The sequence below is a fragment of the Callospermophilus lateralis genome, unplaced genomic scaffold (assembly GCF_048772815.1).
Source record: "Callospermophilus lateralis isolate mCalLat2 unplaced genomic scaffold, mCalLat2.hap1 Scaffold_44, whole genome shotgun sequence".
NCBI lineage: Eukaryota > Metazoa > Chordata > Mammalia > Rodentia > Sciuridae > Callospermophilus > Callospermophilus lateralis.
In genome coordinates this window covers 1,105,194-1,117,816 of record NW_027514389.1, presented here as the reverse complement: position 1 = coordinate 1,117,816, position 12,623 = coordinate 1,105,194, and positions in this window count along the sequence as shown.

Here is a 12,623-nt window from a genome sequence, read left to right as displayed (position 1 = left end):
TGTTGTAGATCATACTTTGAGGCATGCAGGTGAGTGGTAGGCACTGTTGACTGTCTATTCGATGCCATTGCACAGCTCCACTTTCTTATTAGCAGAACTTACCTCTCACTCTGGAGATTAAAAATCTCACTTTCTCATTTCTCCATCCCCATTTGCCTTACAGCATGTGATCCAACCCTGGTACATGTAGCCGGGAGGGCATCTGCTTTATTTGCATACATTCAGTCTACTGAATGTTGTGCCCTCACCCCCACTTCTTATATTGAAATTCTAGCCAGGCATGGTGGCACATACCTATAATTCCCAGGTACTCAAGAAGCTGAGGCAGGAGGATTGCAAGTTGGAGGTTAGCCTGAGCAATTCTGAGACCCTGTCTCAAAATAAAAAGTTTTAACAAGGGTTGAAGAGATAGCTAAGTATTAGAGCATTTGCACAGTACATGCAAGACCTTGGGTTCAATCTCCAGTACTACAAAAAAGAAAAGAAAAAAATAAATGCTCACCTCCAATATGATGGTATCAGGATGTAGGGTCTTTGGGAGGCTATAGGGTCATGAGCCATAACCCTTCTGAGTAGGATTAATGCCCTTATGAAAGTGAGAGTCTCAGTTCTTTGCAATGTGAGGACCAACTACCTGTAAGAGGTTTCTCCTGTAATAAAACAGATGTATCATAGGAAACAACTGTTTTATTTGGGTCAACTTTGGGGTTGCAGCAACCCCTGCTGGACTGAACAGGGGCAAATCTGAGGACTGAGTCCACACCTTCAGGATGCCAGTGTAGAAGAGACCTGGTTCTTATGTCATCCTTGCATGACTGATTCAATCCTGAAAATACCTACTTCATGCTATGTTCAACAGGAAAATTGCTTCAAGTCCCACAGTGCTTTTCACTGTAGCTCCCCCTCTCCAAAGATATCATTGTGTGGTGGGCTGAAGTAGGAAACAATTACAATTGATAACACCATATTTTACTCAAACTTCTCCTACTGAGCCTTTGATACTTAAAAGAAAAAAGAAGTAACTTTAGAAGAAAAAGTAGAGGGAAAACCCATGTATAACCAACTTTTATAGGAAGCTTGGCTGAGCTGGACTCTAACTTGTGGTACAGCTGGTTACTGCAAGAGCATATTGGTAAGCTAGTATAACAAATGAACAAACAAAACAAACAGACAAGAGAAGGCAAGAACCTATATGCATGGATGAAGTGTTGTCAGAAATAGGAAAATATCTTTGATTTTAATATTATTATTGTTCCTCATATTTATCTTTCTCTTTCTTGCATATTGAACTTTTTCTTCCTGCTTTGCCTAACTATATTACTTCATCTCATTTGCTTAGGAAAAAAATATTTTTAGAGAAACAAAACAGAATAGAGTGGAAGCGCTTCAAAACTACTCATTGTTCTCCCTCCAGGAGGCAACTATATTCTAAGTTGTTTCTTTATTTTTCCCATGAAAGTTTTTATTCTCAAGTATGTATGTATGTATTAGTAAAATATAGTATTTCTTTTTCATGTTTTTAAACTTTTAAAGTTCTACCATACTCTACATCTCTTCCTTCAATTTGCTTTGTGTTTTTTTGCTCAGTGTTGTTATCTGAGTTTTATCCACCTTGAAATATACAAGCTACATTTGACTACTTTAAGAGCTACCACACAAAATCCATTGGTTAAATATGCCATTGGTTATTTTCCCTTGATGAAAAAGTATTCATTGTTCTTAACAATTAAAGATTTTTTTTTAAAAAAAATCAAAGTTTTATATATGCACATAGTTTAAGAGGCAAATTGTTATACAATGCTTGTTAAAAGTACTTTTAGTCCGGAATACCCAGAGACAACCATATTCAATTTTTGTAATTGCCTTGTTTGGTATTTGTCTCTAAAATTCTAAATTATACAGTTATGGCACTAAGTACTTTTACAGTTTAGGCATTATCTATTATCACAGGGAAAACAAAGCTGCATCACATACCACATACGGCCATTCTTCCCCCCATCTTTTTGATGTACCTTTATTATGGTTTGAATGTGAAGTGTCCCCCAAAGACTCATGTGTTGAATGGTTGGGGTCCAATGCAGCAGTGTTCAGAGGTAGGGCTTTGGGGAAGTGATTGGATCATGAAGACCCTGACCTCATCAGTGAATTAACAATATGAAGGCGGTATTGGAAATTGTAGGAAGTAGGAGCTGGTTAAAGGAAGCAGGTCACTGGGGTGTGCCCTTGAGGACTACATCTTGTCCCTGGTCTCTTCTCTTTCTGCTTCCCACATGTCATGAGCTGAGCAGCTGTCCTGTCACACCCTTCCAACATGATGTTCTAACTCACCTCATATTCAAAGTCAAGGAGCCACCCAACTATGAATGGAAAACTTCTGAAACTATAAACCAAAATAAGCATTTCCTCCTCTAAGTTGTTTTTCTTTGGTATTTGTCACAGTGATGAAAATCTGACAACTCTATCATAAATTTGATTGGATCCAAGTATAGTTTAATTAAGACTCTGAGACCACTAGATGAGTCATATAGTGATTCATAGTTAATTTGTTTTTCTTATACAACTTTTTTGTCCTCTGAAGTTAATAGTATTTATTTAATTTATATGGAGATTTTTAAGTGGCTTGTACTAAATAAATGCATACCCAGAACCTGCAAAACTAGTCATTAATGTATCCATTGAATTGATATTCTCTCAACAGCATTTTCTTGGATCAGTTTCTACTAAAGCCTTCTGATCTGCTCCAATCTCTATGCTGAGTGACTTGGTATTTTGCTTGAACATAATCAGAAGATCCAAAAATTGGAAACTAATTCCTGGTTTCAGGATCCTATGTCTTCTCCTTTATTGATTTTCTTTCTCATTTTGATGAAGCACCTTGTTGATTATATTTTTTTTTAAAAAAAAGGCCTATGGGAGATTAAGTTTTCAAAACTTTCATTCACTCCTCACATTTCTTTAATAATTTGTCTGGGAATAGAAGTATATATTTAAAATAAATTTCCTTGAGAGTTTTAACAATATTGAACAATATTCATCCAGTCTTCAGTTTATGGAAAGTTTGGTGCTATTCTGATTCCAGATTCTTTTTATAAGTCAAAAGTTAGAAAACTACTGCTCTTAGGCCAAATCCAGCACACTGCCTGTTTTTGTCAATAAAGTTTTATTGGAATACAGTCATGCTCATTCATTTACATGTTGTCTTTGGTTATTTTCATATTATAACAGAGTTTGGTAGTTTTGGCAGAGATTAACTGGCCCACAAAGTCTAAAATATTTACAATATGGCTTTTCACAGAAAGTTTCTCAAACCCTGACATAAGTCCTCATTTTTTTTAATCTTCTTTAAAAATTAGTAATATTGTCTTTTTCCTCTGTGTTTTCATGTGTCTTACTGTGGGCCCATGCTTATTCATTGTGTTAAACACATGCCCTCCATTTCTGGTATATTATCTTAAATTTTCCCATTATAATTTCTTCTTCTCATAATTCAGTTCTCTCTTTTCATGGCACCTATAATTCAAAACATCCTTTGTCTTTTCTTTCTCTTTCAGTTTTTTTCTCTATCTGCATTAACTTTTTCCATCACTTTGACAAAATATCAGGATTATCAGTTTATAAGGAGAAGATTTGTTTTGCTGCATAGTTTTGGAGGTTTTAGTCCATGGTTGGTTGGCCCATGGCTTTTGGGCATCTGGCATCATGGTTCATCATAGTAGAAGAGCAAGGCAGAAGAGAAAGTTGTTCATCTCAGGGTAACCAAGAAGCAAAGAGAAAGACAATAAGAGGCTGGGGTCACATTATCCCCTTCTAGGGCAAGCCTCCAATGACCAAACTTCATTTCATTAGGCTGTACCCTCTAAAGTTCCACTGTCTCTTGAATGTAATATAGACAGGAACCCAGCCTTCAACATATGGGTCTTTGGGGGATACTTCCCCAGACAAAATACTATAATTTCTGAGATATTTTTGTAACTGTTTTTGAAATTTCCATTAAGGTTTTTGGTTCTGCTGTCAAAATTCAATTCACTCACACACACACACACACACACACACACACACACACAGAAACACACACACACACACAGCGTTCTGTTCCCATTTCAATATATTTTTTTCCTTCTGAGGACAGATAATGTTAGTTTTCTTTCCCAATAGTTTACTATTTTCTCTTTAACTTCTGTCTTCCTTGGGTTATTAATTTTTTGTTTATTTTAGGTTCTGGTTTTCATACATGTTGCTTTCTCGAAAGGCTACTCATACTTGGCTCATATTTAGTGCAGAGCATTAAATAGTTGTTTAAAACTTCATATCTATGAGTGAACTTGCCACCCTGGGCTTTTTTATAAAGTGACTTAACAGGATCTTTTTCTGGGGAAACTTAGCTATCAGTTTCTTTAAAGGTCTTTTCTTTTGGGCTAGTGAGGTTCTCTAGAGAAGACTCTTTTTCAAGATAGCTTGAGGGATAATAAACCTGTCTATCAACCTTATGAGATATGAATGGGAGGAGAGTGTTAGGAGTCTTAAGATTTGCTGTGCTAGTTAATTTTCTCTTCATTACCCTGTTTTAAGAACTGTGTCCCAGACATCAACTGAATAAAGAGTTCCAGTCCAGAGACCATAGGCTCTAGACCTAATCTTCTGCCTAAGGGAAGGGCAATGACCAGTTGCACAAATGGGGAGTGAGAGCTGGGAGTTGCTCTCTGCTGGATTGATGGATCTTCCTCCCCGCCTTCTATCATGTTTCTCCTGTGCTTTCTCCCACTGCAGAAACTACATTCCCAGAATCACTTGCTGATCAAATTTTGGATTAATTCTGCAATGACAGGCATCCCTATAAGTTTTGGAAGTTAAAAAAGGGCAGAAATGATGGTATTGCTCTCTGGCAGCAATAGGCTATTTTGTGGACTTCAGCAAGTACAAAATTTTAAAGAAGCTTTAGAATGTTTCTTGTCAATCACCACCTATGATGCTGCAGATAACTGTCGTCAACCCTGACAATTTCCTGAAGTTCTTACATGCCCTGACTCTGAATGCTGACAACAAAACAAATCTTAGGAGTAGCCATGGCTTTCCCCGGCCTTTGTTTCTCCTGTCCTTCCAACAGTTTTATAAGCAGTTACATCTCCATATTGAATCCCTTCAAGTCAAAGTGCTCCTTGAATGGATTTTCAACTGACATACACACATATATTTGGTACCAGGGATTGAACTCAGGGACACTCAACCACTGAGCCACATCCCCAGCCCTATTTTGTATTTTATTTAGAGACAGGGTCTCCCTGAGTTGCTTAACACCTTGCCTGTTGCTGATGCTGGCTTTGAACTTGTGATTTTCCTTCCTCAACTTCCCAAGCTGCTGGGATTACAGGTGTGAGCCACTGTGCCTTGCTTAACTGTAATTTTTGCTTTTAGCTTCTTCTTTTCCCCACATCCATAGATAACTTACACAGATAATTTGGTAAATTAGGGTAACTTCTCAGTTTTACTGCAGGCTTTCTCAGATTTGATAAATCAGTTACCACTTTTACATGCTTTTCAGATTCAAATAACACCATTGTTTCCTCTGCATCTCTCTTTGCTTCTAGAGATTTATGCCTTTAAAAAAATTACTTTTTGCCTGTCATTTTATAATGAATGGGCTTTTAGGAGCAAGTTGAGGTATCCTATCTTATATTCACTCCATCACCATTCCATGTTCAATTCCCCACTCACTCTTCAACACTTTCCCATATGGATCCTGGCCATTCCTCCAGCTTTATCTCCTGCCATTTTCTATGTACTCCAACTAATATTGACCTTGTTGATAGTCCTTGAACCCCCCATGGTCTTTCCTGCTTCAGGATCTTTTGTGTATCCTCTCTCCCCTCCCACCTAGCTGTCTAATTTGTATCTGCTCTTAATCTCTCAAGAGAGGACTTTCTGACCTCACTCACATACAAATTGCATATCCCTTTTTCTCTTACAAAACCAGCTATTTCCCTGGATTGCACTTATATTTTATAGTCACATTTATTCGTTTACTTATTTAGTGTCTGTCTCTCCTACTGGAGTATAAACTTTATACTTAGTTTACATACTTAGTATACATAATCAGACCTTCATTAATAATTTAAACAGAGAAAAATCATTTGAGAGAAAACTTACTGAAAAGGGGTATTATTATGTACAACTATAATGCACCAATAAAAACATGGAAAAAAATAAAAAAGAAAAGAGACATTATGTATGGCCTGTTCTGATGGCTGGAATAGCAGCAATATCTTTCAGATAAGAGGGACATTTCAAAAGATCAATATCTTATAATACTCAGACTCAAATATAAATTTCACCATCCCATTTTAATTCTACAAACTATTACTAACAAAAAAAAAAAAGAGAGAGAGAACAGGACCAATTTATAGGCTATGAGACTTGTAGGCTTATCCCCATAAGCTATTCCTTTCTTCCTTTTTTTCCTCTAATAGAAAAAATCCATTTGCCTGAGCGTGTTGAAAAAGCATCCTTAATAGTGTTCGAATTAAAAAGAAAAAAGAAAAGTGATGAGAAAATTAATATAATGAAATAATCAATGCAAATGACATTCCATTGTCCAGAAAACCCTCAATCAACTCTCTTAGAATTACTGAATCTGATGAGTAATTGTGGCTTAATCTCTAATTGTAAGATCAAGGCATGCTGTCAGAAGTACTGGCAACATTAAATAGATATTTTGTGGTATTCGTTTTAAGGTAGAACTTTAAAGAAATTGAAAACCATTAATCAAAAATACAAATCATCCACACTCAGTTTTCACTGAGAATCCCTAAATTTGGTAAAATTGAAATTTATATTCATCTTCAAATAATACTCATCAGTGCTTTATTTTTCTAGCATCTTCAAAGACAGGAAAAGTTTGGGAAAAAATTTTATAACAGTTTCAAAGTATGTACTTAACAGATGATTGAATTTAAAGTGTGTCCGTAGAGCTAAACAAATCAGGCTTTTTTTTTTTTTTATTTAAGAGATAGGAAAGGAAGAAATTTACTTATAGCAATGATTCTATGAAAACATAACAATCTATCCACTCTCTAAATTCTCCTATATTGTTTAGGAAAACAACATAAGAGTATTTTATAAATACATAGAGTAGCAGTTTGAAGTGGATAAAATGTTTTTCATATATTGCTCACTTTACAATACATTTCATGTTTATGATTTCTTAATATCATTAGAGCTTATAAAATGATGTGATTGAGGTAAGCAATCATTATGGCTCTTTCCAGCTTTCTTGCTGTTATGTTCTCAAACTGTGACTCCGCCTAATCATAAGCACAACTCCGTAAATCCCTCTCCTCTGTGTGTTTCTGTTTGCCTCTGCCACTTTGGTGTTCTCCCGGTAGACACATCTAAGGACATGCTGATTAAATTAGTCAAATTAACTCTTTGCCTGACTCCATCCTCATTAGGCTAATGAGCAGACTAGAAGTGCATCTGTGTGTCTCAGTTGTCTTAGGTCAGAAGCTCTGTCACTAGGAGTGCCAGTGAAAAGTTGTAACTGTGACATCCTGTAGGAGTTTTTAGCTGGCAGCTCGTTTTCCATCCTTTCTCAAGAGGGAGCATGTGGCTTTTCTGAAAGAGGATGTTATGTGTTGGGCGAGCTCATTTTTTTTCTCTGCTGGGTCATTGTAAAAAGGAGGTGAGACTTTGTTTCCTCCCCCAGAAAAGAGTTTTTTTGGGGAGGGCAATTGTGAGAGCTGCCAAACAGGTATTCATCAAGTGTGTGTGTGAGGGGTGGGGGGGGGGATTTTATAACCCTAAGATGCTGTGTAGTGATAGATCTTAATGATGGAGTAGCCCTGATTGGCTGCTCTACAGATCTGTTTATGATTAAGTCTGTATTTGTGTGTAGGGGATGAGAGGTGACTTGGAGACAGATTCGGGGAAAGGACAGAAGAGGAAGAAAGAGGTAACAACCAGTTTCAAAGGTTGAGTGCTCTCTAGTTCTAATGGCATGCTTCCCTTATCCAAATTACACACCAGAGTATTCGTTTGACTAAGTGACATTTCATATCCATATTAAGCATGGGTCTACAATTTTCACACTGATTTTTAAAAAATTGATTTTCAAATGATTTTTAGTGTTTGGGTGTAATTATAAGGCTTAAGGATTGATAGCAAAGTGGCCAATCCATGGTAGGTGCCAAATACATGTTTTCAAGTGGACAGAAGGACACTGTGTCCTATAGTTGTGTTTAGAATGGAGCCAGCACAGTTCCAATGGGAACTGGCAATGGGATAAAAACAATAACTTCCTCAGGCTGAGCAAATGGTGTAAATGAAGATATGGTCATACCTCCAGGGACTATCAGCCATTTATGATGGCAGCCTTTTATTTGTTTTTCAGTAGGGGAAAAAATGCTATTTCTAACCCAACGAGTTTTGGGTAAGGCAAAACTTTCTCTATTTGGGTCTCTCAGGGGTGCAATTAAGTATTGCTGCATGGCTCCAAAAGTAGAACATGTGACTATTTACAACCAGCAAATGTCTCATATTCTGGAAATTATAAGAAAAAAAAATGAGTCTTTGAAAAAAAATCAACTTTTTTCCCCCCTTGAATCATGGTTCTGTAGGCAACACTTATTTTATTTTATTTTGTTCAAATCTTAATACTTCTCTGTTGTGTGACATTCTGCTTACACGGTTCAGAGCGCTGATGAGTAGATCCCAGAGCTATGTTTATGGCTCTGTGGCAGCTGAGAAAGTGGTCTGTTGGGAACCCCAGCAGATCCAGGGAATGCCTGGCATACTTCCTGTGTTGATAAAATACAAGATTCTACACTTCCTGATTTTTTTTTTATTTGTCCAGATCTTGCCCAAATGCTTAGCAAGTGTGGAACACCTAAGATACTTCTTTGCAATAGGGATCAGGCCTACCATAGAGACCAGAACCATGGGAAAAACAAGAATACTCCTTTGTCACCATTCAGCTTCAGATTTCCCCAGCCGGTTTGTGTCCTGGCCCTACCTCCTACCATCTGTCTGTTCTTATCATGAGGCTCCTCAACTGTAAAACTGGGATAATTAAAACCACCTACATCATAACACTATTGTGAGGATTAAGTGAAATAATTAATGCAAAATGCTAAATCCACTGCCTAGCACATAGTAAGCACTTGATTAATTTTAGCTGCTATTACAAATGTAGCCCATTGAGGCTATGGGCCGAAGCTGAAGCAGTTCTTTGAATCTCAAAATATTGCAATGATTAGTGATACTGGACATGGAACTTGAGTGGTTCAATGAAGGTTGATATCAATGTCATCACTCTTGCAAAATGAGGAGGACACTGTACTCTATTTTTCTGCATTGGAAAGGCTATCCCAACAAAGTAAATTAAACTCTACAGAGTAACTGAGTTTGGGTAGTTCCTTTCATATAAACAATACCCCATGCCTACCCACAGGCACAGAGAAATAAATTTTTAAAGTGCTACTGAAGTATTATAGGAATTTATTGGGTATGGTGAGTGTTCCAACCCAAACTGTGCTCAAATGCCTGGAAGTTCAAGAGTATAGAGCAAGCCTGGAGAGATGTGAAGAGTAATCGTTGGTGATGCTGCCTTAGGCACCAGTGAGGTATAAGCCCAAGAATTTGGAAATAGAAATAAGATTGCCCCACAAGTGTTTCCATGAAACAAATATTTAATATATCAGAGCAAATATGTGATTACTTTTAAAAAGGTAGAATATCTCCCAGGCCAAATTTGAAGGAAAAATTATTCATATGGCAAGGAAAGAAAAATTATCTTAATCTGAAAGCTGATTGATGAATAATATGGCATGTCATCAGGGCAAAAATTGATTTTGCATTTCTAGTCCTGTCTGGAAAACTGTTTTTCCTAAACCATGAGCCCAGGGAGTTGGCCTGTACAGCACAGTTACCTCACAGCACTTCGGTGACCTGACCACAGCAGTCATCCAGGTTGGACAGTGGGCCTGCTTCCACCATCATCAAGAGACATGCTGGGGAGTGCTGGCCTGCACAGGTCTACCATCAGAACATTATATTTTTAATGTCTGGTGAATAAATTGGAATCCTGTATTTGGGGTTAATGTTTGAATTGATGTGAGTTATTTCCCTGAGCCTGCTTCCCTCTGATTGTACTGACCAATAGGGTTTCCAACGTCCATGTCTAATACCAGACTTGGTGATCACCTCAAGCTTCTCCCTGTGTATGGGAGCCTGTGGGGCCAGCTGGCTTCTCCCAGAAAGCATTTCTCTGTCTTCCTCAATCAATCATATGCTTATAGAAAGACTTGTAAGTGGATATCAAGGCCTTTATTAATGTAGGTTGTGCTGATATTGTTATCATCACCATTGAAGTAACTGTGAAGTGTTTTAAAACTTGCCTCTGAATCTGAACTTCTTTCAAATATTAAAAATGGGAGTATCTACAATAAGTCTTTTCTACTTTTAGCAAAACAGGAATGAAAGAAAAGTCTCCTTTGTACAAATTATCTCAATTTGCTTTATTTTTCTTGGGAAGGGTGGGGGAGGTGGATACCACTGAGGTCCATCCCTAGCCCTTTTTAATTTTTATTTTAAGAAATATGGATTTTGATAAACTGTGGCCTTCTGCCTCAGCCAGCCAAGTCACTGGGATTATAGGCATGCACTACTGTGTCTGGCTCAATTTACTCTTTTTTTAAAGAATGTCTTAAGGTGAAGTTTGGAAAGTGATTAATTTTTTTTTCATATTTGATATCCATAACAACATAGCAAGGTAGTTAATATGGAATTATTATTATTCCTACTTGAAAGGTTGAGGAAACTAAGAGACAGTGAGTTTATTGGGTGTCCTTGATGCATGGCTGGTTAGTGGATGGGAAGAGAACCAGTTGAAGCTCACCTGTTTCCTGTGTTTATTTCCAGTCCAATGCACCATACTGTGTGCCCATGTGCACTATGGCTGTTGACAATGATTGTGGATGCAGAATTGATGGAACAGTCTCCACGGATAGGAACAGTGAGATTTCTCTGTGATATGTTCATGTCATATCTACAGTCATATGAATTTCTGTCCACAAATTGTGATCAAATCAAGTCTACATGATCAATTCCATGTTTCCATATCTTTTCAAGATGTTTAGCCAGGGACAGAAGTCTAGTTTGTTGTCAAGGAAAAAGTTTGATTCCCACAGAGGCATCATTCTGGTCTTTTCATTATAGCCTAAGATAAAAAATATCACCTTATCCCTTCCAGCACAACTCTCAGAATGGCTATGTATCCTTTTATAAACCCTTTTTACTTTGTTGCAGTTTCCTTCTGAGACTTCCTGTTTTTCACTGATTCTGCTCAGGTCCGTTGAAAATGCTAAAACATTTTTCTTTTTCATCAGATCTGTTCTCTTCAAATCCCTCTGCTGCCTTTCCAAACCACATTTAAACTTTGTGGGATTTTTTTTTCCTTTAAGATGTTTATCAAACTGAACTTTTAAACCAATCAAAAGAAATAATAGCTATAATACAATTTCTCAATTTTCAACAATAAATAATTCTGGCAATGAGAAGAAAAAGAAAATTAAACTACTGGAATGCATTTCCATACCATGCTGGGAAGAACAGCTATAGAAAATTATTAGATTTTCTTTTGTAAATGTCTTAGTACAGAACCAGGCAATTTGCTAAGTATTTTTTCCCTCCCCAAAGGGTGTGAATTATCTAGCAAAAAAAAAAAAAAAGAAAAAATCATGAACATAAATGTGAATCAGATATTTATAAATAGAGGAAGCAAGGAAATAAGGGGGGTGGTAGTGCAGGAAGGAGAGAGGAGGGAGGAAGGAGAACAAAAAAAACTAGAGAGGGGAAGATACTGGAGAATATTAGGGTGGTATGCAGTACTCTGTGTAAGAGAAAGAACAGGCAGGATTGTTCCACATCCACAAGCAAGAAGCTCTGTAACTTTCCAGTTTCTTTAGAATAACATGGGATGGATCTGACTCTTGCCATTCCTGTTTGTCCCCAGGATTAAGAACTGATGTGTAAGGAACCACAGTACCATCCACTAGACCCATAATCAAATAAAAATTGAATTTTAATTCTGCTCCCATTTTGAAAATGTACCATTTATTGAACAAAATGATCAAAGCACTCCACAATGCATTCTAAATATTTCTGTAGGCAGTCGTAAGGGACACTGCCTCTGGAGACACAGGCTCATGGTGTTTTCTGTAAATATGGTTGAGGTCACGACCTGTTGATCTTGACTCAACTGGTGTTTTGAACTATTACTTGAAGTCTGGGCTGGGTAGGGGATAGCTTGGTAAACATCAGTCCATTCTGAATCAACAGGAATATTGAACCTGATACCTGACTCGGAAGGATAGTATGATATTTGAATCACGTCAGTCTCCCTATTAGCAGGAACAGAATGCAATAAGCCCTAGGTTTTCAGAATTACTTTATGTCAAAATGACATAAATCAGAAATTAACTTTAAGACAAAGTGCAGTTTTGACAAAAGTACATTACAATTAGCATTAACTGTATTGATTGGTCTATAACACAGCATTGTTTACCAATGCAATCTAGACACAGCTGCTCTTCTGTAACTGCTTATTTAGGTGGAAGTTTATGAGTTTTCTA